Source organism: Diceros bicornis, unplaced genomic scaffold (assembly GCF_020826845.1).
Source record: "Diceros bicornis minor isolate mBicDic1 unplaced genomic scaffold, mDicBic1.mat.cur scaffold_283_ctg1, whole genome shotgun sequence".
Lineage (NCBI taxonomy): Eukaryota > Metazoa > Chordata > Mammalia > Perissodactyla > Rhinocerotidae > Diceros > Diceros bicornis.
In genome coordinates, this window is record NW_026691157.1 from 375,922 (window position 1) to 392,347 (window position 16,426).

A 16,426-nucleotide genomic window follows, 5' to 3' on the forward strand; every position below is an offset into this window, starting at 1 on the left:
TACTGTAAGTCGGGCACTGTCTAGGCACCTTACAGATTTCAACCTGGGGCACTGTCTCAACAACTTTGTGAGGTAAGTCCTATTACTACTGCTATTCCCATTTTAGCCACTCAGCAGAGGAAACTGAAATATAAGGAGGTTGAGTACCTTGCTGAAAGTCACATGGCTAATAATGCAGAGCCAGGACCCGAATCCAGCCACTCTGGCTCCAGAATCCACGTAATGACTACGCTGTATTGCCTCTCGCTTATGCGTTTCCACTGGCTGAACATCTTTTTAGATACTTATTGGCAATATTTAGGTCTTCATTCTATTCACGATCTTTGAATATTTTTTATTAGCCTATTTGTGTTTTAATGATTGTAACAGATCTTTGGTACTGTGTGTGTGTGTGTGTGTGTGTGTGTGTGTGTGTTCTGTTTGAGATACCAAATCACTTCCCTAGAAGGAATGGCACTACAAGGGAGAAATAAATGAGGAGGTTTTGGTGCAGTTTATGGAAAACAGTAAAGGTGACCCAAAGGTGCATGGCAGTGCCCTGCTGACGGAAGAGAATTCACACCCAAAGCTATGGGAAGTCAGCCAAGGCAGAGTCAGATTCTCCGGATGTACTGGCCACAAGTCCATCCTCAGGCTGGACCCGGGGCACCCATCTTACATGAGCGCATCACGTAGCCACTCAGCTCAGCAATGGATTTCACCTGCAGTTCAAGTTCTTGAAGAAGTCACATGAGTGAGTCTGGTTTTGTCAGCGGCTCATCTATCCTTTCTTCATCCTTTTTCTCCCCAAGTGTAATGCACAATCCAGAGCCAACCTTCCAGCTGTCATCATCTGGCTTCCTCCTGACCTGATCGAAAGTAAGATTTCAGTGGCTTCATGGGTTTGGTAGCGGCATCCCTTTCTCAGCACGCTCCTTCTCCTCTTGGGACTGACGTAGAAAATACCAGAGGTTCTTCAAAGCCACACCACCTCCGGCCAAAGCAGTAAGTCACGGACAAGCCCTTGGAAGGCTCAGAGTCAAAGCTGCCCCCAAAGATTATGGCCAGTGAGGGGCAGAGATCATTACAAACGGCAGCCAAGGGGGCAGGTGGCTGCAGCTACTGAGGCTGAAGCGCTGGGTAGAGGTCACGGTGGGACCAGCCAACAATTTCAATATTTACATGGGTGTTGGCAGCAGAGAGCGGCTGGCTCTGGGCAGTGGCTTCAATCAGCCCGGGATTCAATCCAGGCCTCGCTGGAGTAGAAGAACGTGGATGATGCCCTTTGCCAGCTTCTGGTCTACAGTTTGTTAACCAATCCTCCTTTTTCAGTTATTGGGTTGTTTCCAAGCTTTCAGTCCTTTCAACTCTTGCCATAATCTAAATGTGGGAAAATGTATCCTACCTCATTAGCCTTCTCTTTCCACAATTATTTCATTATTACCAATTTTCACGCCTACTTCCCATAAAACCCAATTCTGATAAGAGTTAATATTAAATTTTAATAAAACTTGATCAATACTCATTGGCCAGAAACTAGTCTAGTGTGAATTTTAGTTTGTGAAGTAAGACCTGTCATTGCAGATAGCCCAAGATCAGAATAAAAGAGGAAATATTTAAAAGGCAAAACAAAATTTGTTAATATATCTTCAAGATCATTACATATAATTGAAAGACTAAATGTAAATTGTTCAGCTATTCAACAAACACATTTCCTAAAGGCTTAATTCTTTGCCTCTTAGGTAAAATTGTTCTGAAAGACGAAATGATGCACAAGAAGAAAAATTAAATTTTTAAAAAAGGCTTGAGAGAGTTGGCAGAGTATATCCTTTAAGATACTCCAAATCAGTGAAAAATTACCCTATTTCCTACAGCCTTTTGTCACCCATGCTCACAAATGTTTTCCTGATAAAATAAGAGACATACAGTAGCTCCTACTCATATGTTTTTTCTCATTTCTAGGTCTTTCAGAGTTTACTAAAGGCAGATAGTTAACAAGTCAAAAACAAATCATTTTTCTGGCTGAGATTCATTTCAATATTGTATTAGCAATTCAGTATTGGATTTATCATTGTATTTAATCATATTAATATGTGTCAGTAAAGTTAACAATTTGATGTACTTTTCAAATTATATTCCTATTTCTGAATTCCCTTGCATATCAAATTTTCCGTTTTCACTTCTCTTTTCTATATCCCGATGCTGATCATGGACCTAGTCAATTCTTTCATTAAAGGAATGTTCCATATTTAGATGAAATCCTTGTAGTTACAGCACGTGGCAAAATATGCTCTTCTCACCCAGAAAAATCTGGTGAAGAAGTAAGGGCTGAGATCTCATGGTGTGGAAGGAAATCTGCCATCTCAGGCAGTTACATCTGGGAGGAGGGGCAATGAGGCTACAACAGCAATAAGGTAATCAAGCATCAATTCCTAGTCAGGACAGAGCTGTGGCGGACGCGGGTTAAGAGACTCCGGGAGACTGATGGCTCAGAAGGAGTAGAAAAAAGAATAGAGAAAACGTGACAGCTCGATCCAAGGGAGAAGGGCTGAGAGATGAGTCTGTGACATGTGACCAAGAGCAAAGGCCAGAAGCGAGACAGACAGAAAACAGGATTGCAATGGACGTAGTCAAGGGTCAGGGGCCAAGGTGAGGCTGTGCAGGGGCACCTGTCACCGGGAATCACCAAGGTGAACTGGACTTCTCACACAGAAGGATACGAGCTCCCAAATCCAGAAGGGAGCTAAAGGTCATGGTCCACTTTGGGGTGCTAGAGGAAAGAGACAAGGACATTTTTTTAAAAGCTCAGAAACACCCTAGAGCTCAGAGAAATTGTCTAAAAGGAAAGGAACAAGTGGTGGTGCCGAGAAAGAACGGCTTCAATCTGGGACAAGCCAGGAGAGGAGGCAGGACTGGGGTCTCTTTTTTTTGCCAAAATTTCTCTTTTCCCCTTACCCTTGGGCTGTGATAGCAGAAAGTTAATGCGAGGAGCCCACTGGGGCCTGATGGGCGCCTAGGGCACAAGGTCTATGGTCCCACTATCCCTGAGGGTAGGGACCGGGCCCAGGATAAGGTGTATACTTGCTAAATCATAAGGCTTGGAGAGCCAAACTCTTCAATTTCCCGATGAAGATACTCACATCCAGAGAAGTGAACTGACTATTCCAAAATCAAACTGAGAGTCAGTGTCAGAAGTTTCTTGACTCCTGGTTTAATACCCATTTCGACACACCACACTGCCTCCCTAAAACTGGTTAGCTAAGAAAGATTTTAAAATATTCATTAAAAAATATTCTGGAGAAGTAATATATATACAAGGATATTAATTTCAGCACAAAACATTGGAAACAGCCTTAGGATCCATTAACAGGCACAGATTAAATGAATAGCAGCACATCCATTCAACGACATGACATACAGCCTTTAACAAACGAGGTTGGTCCACGTGTTCTGATACATATAATGATTTCCAAAATACACTGTAAAGTGAAAAATGCAGGTACAGCAATGGTGTGGCATGCTACCGTGTGCACTGAATGCATGTGCAGGCACATGCATGCCCGTGTACGCGCACACTTATCCTTGTATACGTCTGGAACACCAGCAGAAGGACACGGCAAGAACTAGCAACAGTAGCTGCTTATGGGAAGCGAAACTCAGTGCTGGAGAATGAGACTTGTCACTGGATGCCCTCTGGTGCCTTTTGAATTTTGTACCGTATGCTCCTACTACCTACTTGAAAAATAATAATTAAAAAAATACTGCTGTCTACAAAGACAAAGCTAACATACAGGTGTTATATTAGTCAGCGTACAGGTCAAACTGTGTGGGGTAGAGGCTCAATAACAGCAGCATCGAAACACAGGAGCTCACTTCTTTCCCTCCAGCTGTCAGCTCCCCGCGTGGGAGTTCTGCTGGAAAAAGACAGGCCAGCCTCCCTCTGCCTTGTTCTCGGCCATCCCTAGGGTGTCTGCTGGCTTTACCTGGTCCCAGGTGACTTCCCCTGACATGCACATCCCGGCAGTGGGAGGGAAGAGAAAGACACTCAAGTGCCAAGAAAAAACGGTGTTGCTTTGGAAGGAGGGGTCCAACAATAGGGCGCTAAATAGATGATGGTGCCATACACGGAGCCGCACACTGGACTAGCCAGCCATCTCACAGGACTCGGGAAGGCTGTGCAATGCCCCGGAAGGTCTTCCTGGTATATCAAATGACAAACAGGAATTTCCAGGACAATAGAAGTAGTATATTTGCATTTTTATAAATATATATGAATAGAAAAAGGTATATATGAATATACCAAGGCATTGTCTTTTTGCTTGATGATACATTCTAATGTTCTATATTAAAAAAAAATGATGTGCTTTTGCAAAAAGAACTTATTTTTTTATTTTTGATTTATTTTTCTCTTTTGGGGGGAGGGGAAGAGGAGGCAAGACAGAGAAGAACAATAATTTTTTTAAAAACTTCATTTGGAAAAACAAAAAGAACGCTGCTTCCACTAGTTCCTTCTTTGGTTTCTTTAAAATGTTAATAAATACCCAAAGGGTAGTGAAGAACAAGTATCCTTCCACTCCAAAAAAAAAAAAAAAAACACAAATGAAGAAACTATGGGAAATTATCCTATTAACTGAGTCGTCATCTTTCTCTGGGAAAGTGCTATATGAACTTGAACACTGAGAGAACAAGCCGTGGGAATAAAGGAGCCCATATTTCGCGCGCGCGCGCGCGTATATGTGTGTGTGTGTGTTTCAGCCAGTAACAGAAGCACCAACGTACTAACAAAACAGAAACTGTAAAGTTAAAATCCCAACTCAGTTTGAGACCCCCAGCGAGTGACTGTGTGCTGAGTTTTCTCCTGTGGCTGGGAGAAAGCACTTCTGGCCTCAAGCGCTAAATAGGTGGGCTGTCGAGCTGGGTACCAGCATGCTAAGTGGATTCCTCCAGCAGCACTCTCATCCAGAGATGCACAATACCAGATTCCTGCACCCATTCTGGGAAACTGACTCTGCGGACGCCTGAACCATGGCAGTGCTCGGGGGCTGGGGGGCACCAGGGAAAGGATGCTGATATGTATGAGGCTACAGTGGGGCAGCTATAGAACTTGAACCAGAAAGGAGATGAGACAGCCATGAAAGAAATGTAAAAGAAAAAAATCTTATTGCAAATTATATTGATGCTATCATTAGAAGTCCTTTAAGAAACCTAAAGAGAAACTCAAAAGGGTTCTCTATAATCAAATTGCAATATTTTTTTAAACAAGGGAATATATGGATTTATTTACTTTTTTTTATGTATATCAAAGAATAGGATGATTAAGCAAGGAAGAGTCAGAGACTGGGGAAAACATATTTCTTAAAAAATATGGCCATTCTATTATTTCAGGGCTGCTGAGCCTAACAGAATACCAGGCCTCCTCTGAATTTCATAGTACGTAGCAAGTCAATTTTGGGTCATCCCATCCATTTTAAATGTATGAAAGAACCATATAAGACATACAAGGGGGACAGAAGGAAAAATATTTTGGAATATATAAATGTTTATTAATATCAGCAGCAATATCAAACTTAAAATTTCTTAAATATGTAAATGCCAATTCCCACTGTATTTCTTTTTTTTTAAATTGAGATATAATTGACATATAACATTATATCAGTTTCAGGTATACAACATAATTATTTGATATATGTATATACTGCTAAATGATCACCACAATAAGTCTAGTTAACATCCATCACCACACAGTTACAAATTTTTTTTCCTGTGATGAGAACGTCTAAAATCTATTCTCTTAGCAACTTTCAAATACGCAACACAATATTATTAACTATAGTCACCATGCTGTACAGTACATCCCCAGGACTTATTTATTTTATAACTGATTTATTTACTTTTAAATTCATTGACATTTAGTGTTCCCATTACACTGGTGAATTTTGGCTGCAGAGGCACTCGAGTTGGTAATGTATGACATACGGGGAGATAAGCTTGAAACATTACCAAACTAATTACTCTTTATTTATTTATGGTCCATGAGACCACGCAGATTAGTGCAAAGGTAAGAGTTTAGAGTCAGAGAGCGAAAGGCCCAAGACCTAAGTCTGTATCTGAGATGCAGCCCCGGCAAGTTATTTCAACTTGGATAAGCCTCAGTCTCCTTCAAAAAATTAGCTATTATTTTACAGAACTGAGAGCCCAGAAATAAACCCACACATCTATCGACAGCTAGTTTTTGACAATGGAGGCAAGAACATACAACACAGAAAGGAAAGGGTGTCCAATAAATGATGTTGGGAAAACTGGACAGCCACAAGCAAAAGAATGAAAGTAGACTATTATCTTATTCCATACCCCAAAATTAACTCAAAATAGATTAAAGACTTGAATGTAAGACCTGAAACCATAAAACGCCTAGAAGAAAACATAGGCAGTACACTCTTTGACATCTGTCTTAGCAGTATCTTTTTGAATACCATGTCTGCTCAAGCAAGGGAAACAAAAGAAAAAATAAACAAATGGGACTACATCAGACTAAAAAGCTTCCGCACAGCAAAGGAAACCATCATGAACAGACAACCTACCAAGTGGGAGAAGATATTGGCAGATCATACATCCAATAAGGAGTTAATATTCAAAATATACAAGGGACTCATACAACTCAACAACAAAAAAACAAACAACCCGATTAAAAAATGGGCAGAGGATATGAACAGACATTTTTCCAAAGAAGATATACAGATGGCCAACAGGCACATGAAAAGAAGTTCAACAACACTAATTATTAGGGAAATGCAAATCAAAACCACAATGAGATATCACCTAATGCCCATCAAAATGGCTATTATTAAAAAGATGACAAGAAATAACAAGAGTTGGAGACGATGTGGAGAAAAGGGAACCCTCACACACTGCTGATGGAGTGCAAACTGGTGCAGATACTATGGAAAACAGTATGGAGATTCCTCAAAAAAATAAAAATAGACCTATCATATGATCCAGCTATTCCACTTCTGGGTATTTATCCAAAGAAGAGGAAAACACTAATTCGAAAAGATATTTGCACCCCTATGTTCATTGCTGCATTATTCACAATAGCAAAGCCTTGGAAACAACCTAAGGGCCCATCAACAGATGAACGGATAAAGAAGATGTGGTACATACATACAATGGAATACTACTCAGCCATAAAAAAGATGAAATCTTGCCATTTGGGACAACGTGGTTGGACCTTGAGGGTATTATGCCAAGTGAAATAAGTCAGACAGAGAAAGCCAAATGCCGCATGATTTCACTCCTATGTGGAAGATAAAACACCAACAACAAACACACAGATACAGAGAACAGACTGGTGGTTACCAGAGTGGAAGGGGTTGGGGGACGGCAAAAGGCGTACATGGGCACATGTATACGGTGGGATGGCAGCTAGACTTTTGGTGGTGAACACGATGTAGTCTATACAGAAGTTGAAATACAATGATGTACACCTGAAATTTATATAATGTTATAAACCAATGTGACCTCAATAAAAAATAAATTAAAAACAAAATAATAAATAAATAAACCTGAATAAGCCTCAGTCTCCTTCAGAAAATTAACTATTATTTTACCATGTTGGGTCCTATACAGCATAGAACACAACTAAGAATTCTACAACCCAAATCCTTTCAATGAGAATTGGGAAAAAAAAAAAACATCTTTCACATATTCCTAATGCACATAGGGGAAAATTTTTTAAATTAGAAGTTAATTTGTCAATGGAGATTAAGAACCACTAGCATCCTGGTGGCCCAGGTTCGGATCCCGGGTGCGCACCGACGCACTGCTTCTCCGGCCATGCTGAGGCCGCGTCCCACATACAGCAACTAGAAGGATGTGCAACTATGACATACAACTATCTACTGGGGCTTTGGGGGGAAAATAAATAAATAAATAAAATTAAAAAAAAAAAACACTGGAATCCATTCAACAAATCTTTATTAAGCTACCAACTGTGCAATGTACCAGATATTGCAAGGATTGGAGGCTGCAAATGTGGTCTCTGCTCTCACAGTCTACCTGTGAGGAAACAGGTAGGCACACGTCCATCTTCTGCAGGCGTGTTTGGAGATGCCAGCCTTGTTCACTATCTTTCTCTGAAAACTATTTTGATCACAGACCTCAGTAAAGGTGTGACCCTAAGTGGCCATGTTGTACCCCACGACAATCCCCTCTTTCCACCTCCCCACCTTCTGCCCCAGCTGACTGGACCCAAGCCTTGCTGGCCAGAAACCAGCAGACGGTGAGATCCTGTCTGGAAAATCCAAACTAAGAAACAGAAACTAAGAAACTGACAGAAGGCGGGAGCAAGGGAGGGAAGGCTAGAGAGACAGACAGACCTTATGCTTCTCACCTTCTGGTCCCCAATGCTAATAAAGCTCATTCACACTTTATTTTGTGATAACCTACTGTATGTTTAAAATAAAACCCTCCTTTATTGGAACCAGTTTGTAGAAGATGTTACACACGCACATTAAACAACAGACACAAAGAACTCTGTTACCTACTTACCAGCCACGTGACCCTGGACAAGCCACTTATCTCTATGAGCCACAGCTTCCTTCGCAGTAAACAAAGGTCTGCCTGAGAAGACAACTGGGGAGATGGGGGGGCGGGGTGACTGGTGGAAAGGTGCCAGGTGAAGGATACGTTCAGTAAGGGCTACGGGCCTTTGACCGGGGTTATCACCCTGGGTTATAATGACCACGGGAGGCCTCATGAAAGAAAAGGCCCTCGGAGCTGGACCTTGAATTTGGAGAAGAGGTGGAGGTGGGCCGATGAAGAGACCACTCTCAGAGGGAGAAAGGACTCCCAAGAACGTTGCAGGCAGCTGAGGCCTACGGAGGGCACGGACTGTAATAAATCCTTTTAGTGACCAGTGATGTCTGACATTGAATCTGAAGTTGTTTTCTGCCCTATGCGATGATCAAAGAGATGAAAGACAGCTAACTGTATTCCACCCAGGGCCAAATGTCTAAGGAGAAATGCTAAAGGACCCAACGTGTTAGGAAATAGTGATGGGGGAGCTGGTGGCAGGACCACGAAAACCTCAGCTCCCAAGACACCCCATCAATACGTATGAGCTTGGGCCACTGTGTTTAGATATTGAAGAGAGTGATCCCAGGAGGTCAAGGATGTGGAAACCCTTGGGTTATAGAAAGATGGGAAGAAAATCCTACAAGCTGCTAGACTACAAACAAGTCAAAACAAAGAAAAAGAAGACGGTTACCTATAAAAGAAAGAGAAGCAGATTGGCAGAGAAACAACATCTGTACCACTAAATGCTAGAAGAAATAAAACAGTGTTTATGGAGTTTGAAGGAAAATAACTGTTATCAGAGAATTACACGCACACCCAGACTATGGTTTATGCATGAGGCCAAAAGAAAGGCAGCTTCAGACATAAAAAAATTCAGAAAAAATATCATCTGCATGCGCTAATAAAAATATTAAATGAGGGGCTGGCCCAGTGGCATTGTGGTTGAGTGCGGTGCACTCCGCTTCAGCAGCCTGGGGTTCATAGGTATGGACCCCGGGCACAGACCTACACCACTCATCAAGCCATGCTGTGGTGGCATCCCACATACAAAATAGAGGAAAACTGGCACAGATGTTAGCTCAGGGCCAATCTTCCTCACCAGGAAAAAAAAAAATTAAATGAGAAAGTACCCAAAGAAGAAAAGCAGAGGGTGTAATTTATACGGAATAGTGGTAATCAATAAAAACAGTAAAGTGTCAGAAAAGTAAAGTCTAAGACGTTTTTGATACTATGGATGTCAATATAATGTAATAGTTAAGAAAAAAAAGTTTTAACAAGGGCAAAAATAAAGAAGCCACATGGAATTAAAATTCCAGATTATTTCAACAAAACCTATGAAATGTAAAGGAAGGAGAAGTCAAAACATCCAACACATTTTGTCTTGTTTGGTAGTAGAATATTTTGGACAATGGTTAATTTTTGACATTGATAGAGAAATACAGAGAAAAGTACCCTTGTTCAAAATTTTTAAATAGTTCCCAGAAGAAGAAAAGAAGGATACAGAGCCTCCAAACTACTAAAGAAAAAAAAAGGAAAAATGAAAACTTGACATATTCTGCAAATCACAAGGACAGAATAAGGAAATACTTTGAGTACCACGAAAGCTTATAAAATTCAAAGGCAGGATATGATCTGTGCTGTCCAATATAATAGCCACTACCCACCCTGGGCTACTTAAATTTAAATTAATTAAAATTAAACAGGGCCAGCCCGGTGGCTTAGCGGTTAAGTGCGCGCGCTCCGCTACAGGCGGCCCAGGTTGGGATCCCAGGCGCGCACTGACGCACTGCTTCTCTGGCCATGCTGAGGCCGCATCCCACATACAGCAACTAGCAGGATGTGCAACTATGACATACAACTATCTATTGGGGCTTTGGGGAAAAAAAAAAGGAGGTGGATTGGCAATAGATGTTAGCTCAGAGACGGTCTTCCTCAGCAAAAAGAGGAGGATTAGCACGGATGTTAGCTCAGGGCTGATCTCCCTCACAAAAAAAATAAATAAATAAAAATTAAATTAAATTTAATTTAATTTAATTTAATTTAAAATCCAGTTCCTTAGTCACACTAGCCACATTTCAAGGGTCTATCGACCTCCATATTGGACATTTCCATCATGGCAAAAACTTCTAGCAGACAAAACTAATAGTCAGTGAAAAATATAAGATAACAAATGAGTCCATGTTAAGTATGATCCTATTTATGTTAGATATACACTTCTATATATATATATATATATAAATGTGACCAGATTAAACTGTCAATGGTGGTTTCTCTAAGAAATAAGATGACCAGGGGGGTTCTCACTCTCTATACACTTTATTGCTTACATTTTTAATAAGCATATTTTATTCTTATAATGAGTAAAAGTCATTGACATATTTTCAAATGGAATAACAAACCAATCAACCAACCTCCTTCTTGAACTTGGTACAGAACTTGGTTCCAGTCCCTGAACTAACCAAGTAACTGACTTCAACTTGTATATATTTTACTGTGTACACTTGTATTAATCAACAATTTCAAGATGGCACTGTCTGTGTCCCGTACTTAGAAATTTTCTATAGTTTCGCCAAGCTCTGGAAAAAGTTTGTTCCGGGCCCCAGGGCGATATCACCATTTCAGATGAAAGTCTGGGCAGACATTTGATAATTTCAAACTGTATTTCTTGAATTGAGAAGGTTGCTTGGGCAGAAGCTGTGAACACACCATTCCATTTAGATTTATATAGTTGACAGATCAAACTTCAGAAAGGGCAGCTTTGAATTATGCCTTAAATTTTCCATGACAAGAAAAATCTATTGAGAGTTATGGCAATTTTTTGCATCTCCCCACCGATTCCACACAGTTGATTAAGAAGTTCCCACAGGGGCCGGCCCTGTGGCTTGGCAGTTGAGTGCGCGTGCTCCGCTGCTGGTGACCCAGGTTCAGATCCCGGGTGCGCACCGACGCACCGCTTGTCCGGTCATGCTGAAGCTGTGTCCCACATACAGCAACTAGAAGGATGTGCAGCTATGACATACAACTATCTACTGGGGCTTTGGGGGAAAAAATAAAATAAATAAAATTTAAAAAAAAAAAAGTTCCCACAGCCAATCTCAACAATACACAGATCAAGTCAGAAGCAACAACATACCGCACAGAGAATAACTTCACTTTTTTTTCCTAAATTGGGGGTGAGAGAAGAGAGGTTATGTTCTTTGTTAACAGAATTCCAAAGTTTTAATTTTGCCAAATACCAGATCTTTAATTTTTCTAAGAAAAAAAAATTATATTAAAAATATCTACTGAAACTACTTCATATCTACCCCAGGGAATAACTTAGTGATTTATCTGCCAACAAAAGCATATTCATATATGCTTATTTTATCCCCTGTATAAATATTCTTGGTGGCTGCCTCCTATTCCACCATAGTGAATATGGAAGATAAAAGCTCTCAGAGGAAAGGAGATGAACAACATCAATTTGTCTAGGAAACATGCATTCTGAAAGTCAGTGTTGGTAAAGCAAGGAGAGAGATTTGATTTTGTTGCCAACTTGAACACTAATTTTATTTGGGGCCAGCTGTGTGACCCTGTTTCCAACACTGGACAATAACTATGCTTAATGTGCGATGATAGGCTGAGTAAGAGATGATGACCACTACCCATGTACTGCACAAAGGGAAAAGGTGCATATCAATGGGGCAAGGATAAGAAGATAGTTAAAATTAATTTTTATCTACGTAGAAAGTCTTTGCTAAGAAAATAACAGTATAAACAAGATTATCTTAGAACTTTTAATTAGCTTGAAAGTTTTCAAGATCCTTCAAGCTTTTTACAAAGACCTACTTACTTCTCCCAAATGTAAATCAAGTGTTAAAGCAAGTTATTTAAAGAATCTTTCTGGGTAATCCTCTATTACTCTAGCTCTAATTGCTGCGTATTGTTTGAAGATAATAAAACTACACTGCTTTGAATATAGTTTCACTCAGTAAAATGGACAATCCTTCTCCTCCCTCATGTTTTTTGGAATTATGAAATTTTTGTAGTGGTATGCCACTTGTCAACCAAAAAGCTAGACAAAGAGCACATTTTCCATGAAAAATGAGATATAAAGATAGCAAGATGCAAGTATTCTATCATACTTAAGCCATTGCTTTTAATTAAACATAAAAGCCACTGCTTTTAATTGAACATAAATATTTCATTCATGGTTTTTCAGCATTATCCACAAAATGAAATACTCTTCTTAGCCCATAAAGAAAATTCTATGAAAATGAAAGAAAAACCTACACAGTAATAGTCACATTTTGGGGCAAAATCATCTAATTGGGTATTTTGTTTTTATCTGAGGCCGTAGTTTTAACTTCATATGTCTAAAATAACTAGTAAATACATTATACTCAATTACGGGGGTAAATTAATTCCTTCAGGCCACAAGGGTACTATTTAGTAAATTATTGCTTTATGCACTGACCAATACCTAGTGGCTTCAAAGCGATAATTCACCTTTAAAAGGTAAAGTGTTCACCTACTCATTCCTCCAAAGGCTCATTATTTGTCAATTCGTTTAAATTGGTGGAGACGAAGAGGCCAAGCATAGAAAAGAGGAGTCTTTCAAATTTTAACATTTACAAACTTGAGCTATTTACGAAAAAAAAAATCTAGGTTTCTACTGAGCCATACCATCAGTACACGAGCCAAATGAAACACAATCACCCCCAAATTTGGCGCACATCATCTAAATCCAAATCCAAAAAAGTAGTCCCACAAGCGCAGCAACTTGGATTTTGACTAATCTCCTTACATTTTAACAGACTACAATAAATCCATTATATCCACCTCTTCCCACTAGGAGCTGTTATCATGTTTCTGCTCTTGGTTATAACATTTCAGTCCCCTGGGCGTCTCTAAATGTTGAGTAACTGTGCTAACATATAATTAATGCGCTGATGCACAAAACTGAAGGCCTCTGAAGAGCGCATGGAGATGCCTTTGGGTGCTAATCTGGGAAGTTCACACAGCCCACGGGCTCCTGGGGACAGGCCCGGATCAATGGACCCAGAGATGAGTAATTCTTTGTACCATAGACATTCTTGACTGTGTAAGCAAAGAAGTACTAATGAAATCTTCAAAAGAACGAAGAACGATCAACAGAAATTACAGTGGAGAAGAGAAAAGTCCAGGGTCTCGTCAGAAAGATAACGGACAGATGCTGAAATTATCTGGGTAATCCATCATATTTGCATCTGGGTCCATTTCTGGCACTGGTGCTATTGTTTCAAAAACATATCTATATTTAGCTACCTATCACAGGCAAATTTCTATCACTGCATAAACAGAACTTAGGCTCAGATTTCTGTACAATCTCCTTTCCTCCGTTTTCAAAAAATATTCTAGACTTGAATTATAACATTTGGTACTTGAAGCTGCCACTAAAGTACGTATTCACTGCAAAAATAAAAAAAGCAGTTCGCAAATGCGAGATACATTTAGTCAGCTTTTTTCTTGATCTCTTTTAATATTTTATAACACGTTAAGGCTCAGTAAAAGTTCCTTTCTTAGACAAAGCTTCAAACAGATGTTAGAATGCAAACGCCTTACGCTTTAAATCATCAATCACTTAAAGAATTCTCTCCATGAACTGAATAAATAAGCCATCTGCGACTAAGGCCTCCCTATCATGTGTTTAAGCTGACCCACTTCATCAGTCACCATGGTTTGCAAAATCTCACTTCTAAGGGGCAGCATTAAGTGCTCCGTGCCAGCGCATAGTTAGAATCCAACAGGGCGAAAGGATAATGTAAAGACCTCTCTCTATTTAACATAACCCCCCTGCCTCTAAGAACAGAACTTCAATACCACCCTTAACCGGAAGCAATCTTTTCTCCAACAGGAGGGCAAATCAAGTCTGCGAGGGAGAAAGGGAGCCGGTGAATGGAGTCAGAAACCCGATCAGGTGTTAAAACGCACGGTGCATCTGGCTTTGGAGACCGAACACCAGTTTTGCAAGCAGGATCTGGACAGGTCTGCGGGAACTGCCCCCACGACAGAGCCTAAAGCAGCGGATCGGACCTGCCCTAGAAGGCTCTGCAGTCACCTCGGCGGTGGCAATCCTGCGCAGCCCCGGGAGCGGCCGGCCCGGGACCCCCTGGGCGCCCCCTGCCTGGCTGGCGCGGAGCAGGGTGGGGGCCGCGGCCCGGGAAGCACAACTTTCCGCAGGTCCCCGCCAGCAGCGCCGAAACGAGCGGGGACAGATACCAAACCACTCCCCACCATGGGCTCTTCTTTTTTCTGGTGGCGGCGGCGGCTGGGGGAGGGGTGGGAGGGTCTGGAGGGACTTAAGGAGAGGATGACAAGGAGCAGAGAGAAGGACGACTTGCCACCACCGCGGCCGCCACAAAGGGAAGGGCGACGCGCCCCCGCTCGGTCCCACTGAGTCACACGCCGGCCAGGGCAGCGCGGCGCACCCGCGGGCTGGGCGGGCGGGCGGCGGGGATGGGCGAGGGCCAGCCGGCCGCGCGGCAGGTGACAGCGGCGTCGCCTGTCCCCGCACCTCCCCGCCCACCCCGGGGCCTCGCTGCGCCGCGCCGCTCCACCCGGGAGCTGCGCGACCCGGACCTCCCCACGGTCTCGGGGCCGGACGAACCCCACGCGGGGCTGCCCGCCCGCGCCCCGAACCCAGCGCCCGAGCGGAGCCCGAGATGCGCGCGGTCCCCGCAGCCCCGTCGCGCCCCGTGGCGCCCGCGCGCCGCGCGCCTACCCCTTGGCGTGCTCGGTCTCCTCCTCATTGTCCCCGTCTATCCCGCACGTGTCCTGGTCGTCCAGCTCCAGGCTCTGCTGGCTGGCCGCAGACTCGCTGTCCCCGCCATCGCGGCGGCGCGGACCCGGAGGCGGCGCTCGGCCCGGGCGTGGGGCCGGCGAGGCGGCGGCGGCGGCGCGAGCAGCTCCCTCTAGAGCCGCCCGCCGTCTCCTCGGAGCCCGGAGCCCGGGGCGCCGCGCCCGCCCGCCCCGCCCGGCCTGGGCCCGCCCACCGCGATCGGGGCGGGGGCGGGGGCGGGGGGGGGCGGCCGCGCATCCCCGATCGCCCGGGGGTGGGGGCGCGGGTGGCAGTCCGGGGTGGTCTCGAGCTGCGGCCGGGCGCAGGAGCCGAGCTCCAGACCCCGCAGCCTGCACGCGCCTCACCCTTGGGCTCGGCTCTGAATGCAGCAACGTGCACGCTCCAAATCCGAGTCTTCATTTTGGGAACACAGGCCACGCGATTTTACATCCTTAATGTTAGGAAGCGCTTTTACCCAGTGGAGGGATTTTTTTTTACTCAGGAGTAGGCGTGCCAATGATTTCCAGAAGCTTCCCACACACACACATATGTACACTTTTTAAAAATTCCATTTCACGTGTCTATATCTATCTTTCCAATACACTATAAAATCAAAGTCAAAACAGTGCTTCCAACCTTTCCACCTCCCCGTTCCAAAGATGCTGGAGCTGCCCCAGTTTTCGATGGACACCGCACACACAGTCGGCTGAGACCAGAACAATCATCTTGAGGGAAATGGGGGCGTTGTCCATGATTCAGGGGGATTTGACAGTGTCAGGTAGGCCACTCTGGCTTCCGCAAGTCAAAGTCATGACCTAGACCTCAAGCAACGGAGTGGCTTTGTGGGCTGAAATCCCGTGTCTCCAGGTGAACGGAGGAGGGGCAGGAGGCACTCCATGGATTGCCCAATAAAAGGCAGGGAAGTTTAGACTCATTTGCTCTTGCAGCCTGCACCCAGCAGCGCTTCCTTTGCTGTCCTGTAATGGGTGGTGTTCAAAGGTCCCGCCAGGCCCCGGGAAGGTTTTACAAAGGCAGTGGAAAGTTACCAGAAACTGTTCAATGAGGAAAGTGAGA

The 16,426-nt window shown here is 43.2% G+C and overlaps 1 long non-coding RNA gene across 1 annotated transcript in view; it reads right to left on the reverse strand.

Moving 5' to 3' along the window:
- Positions 1-15,309, reverse strand: part of LOC131402826 (uncharacterized) — a 35,141-nt gene extending 19,832 nt beyond the window's left edge. Inside the window, exon 1 of the long non-coding RNA XR_009219002.1 lies at positions 15,296-15,309. This is a non-coding gene — a long non-coding RNA (uncharacterized LOC131402826). The remainder of the gene's footprint in view (positions 1-15,295) is intronic.
- Positions 15,310-16,426: the final 1,117 nt, after the last annotated feature.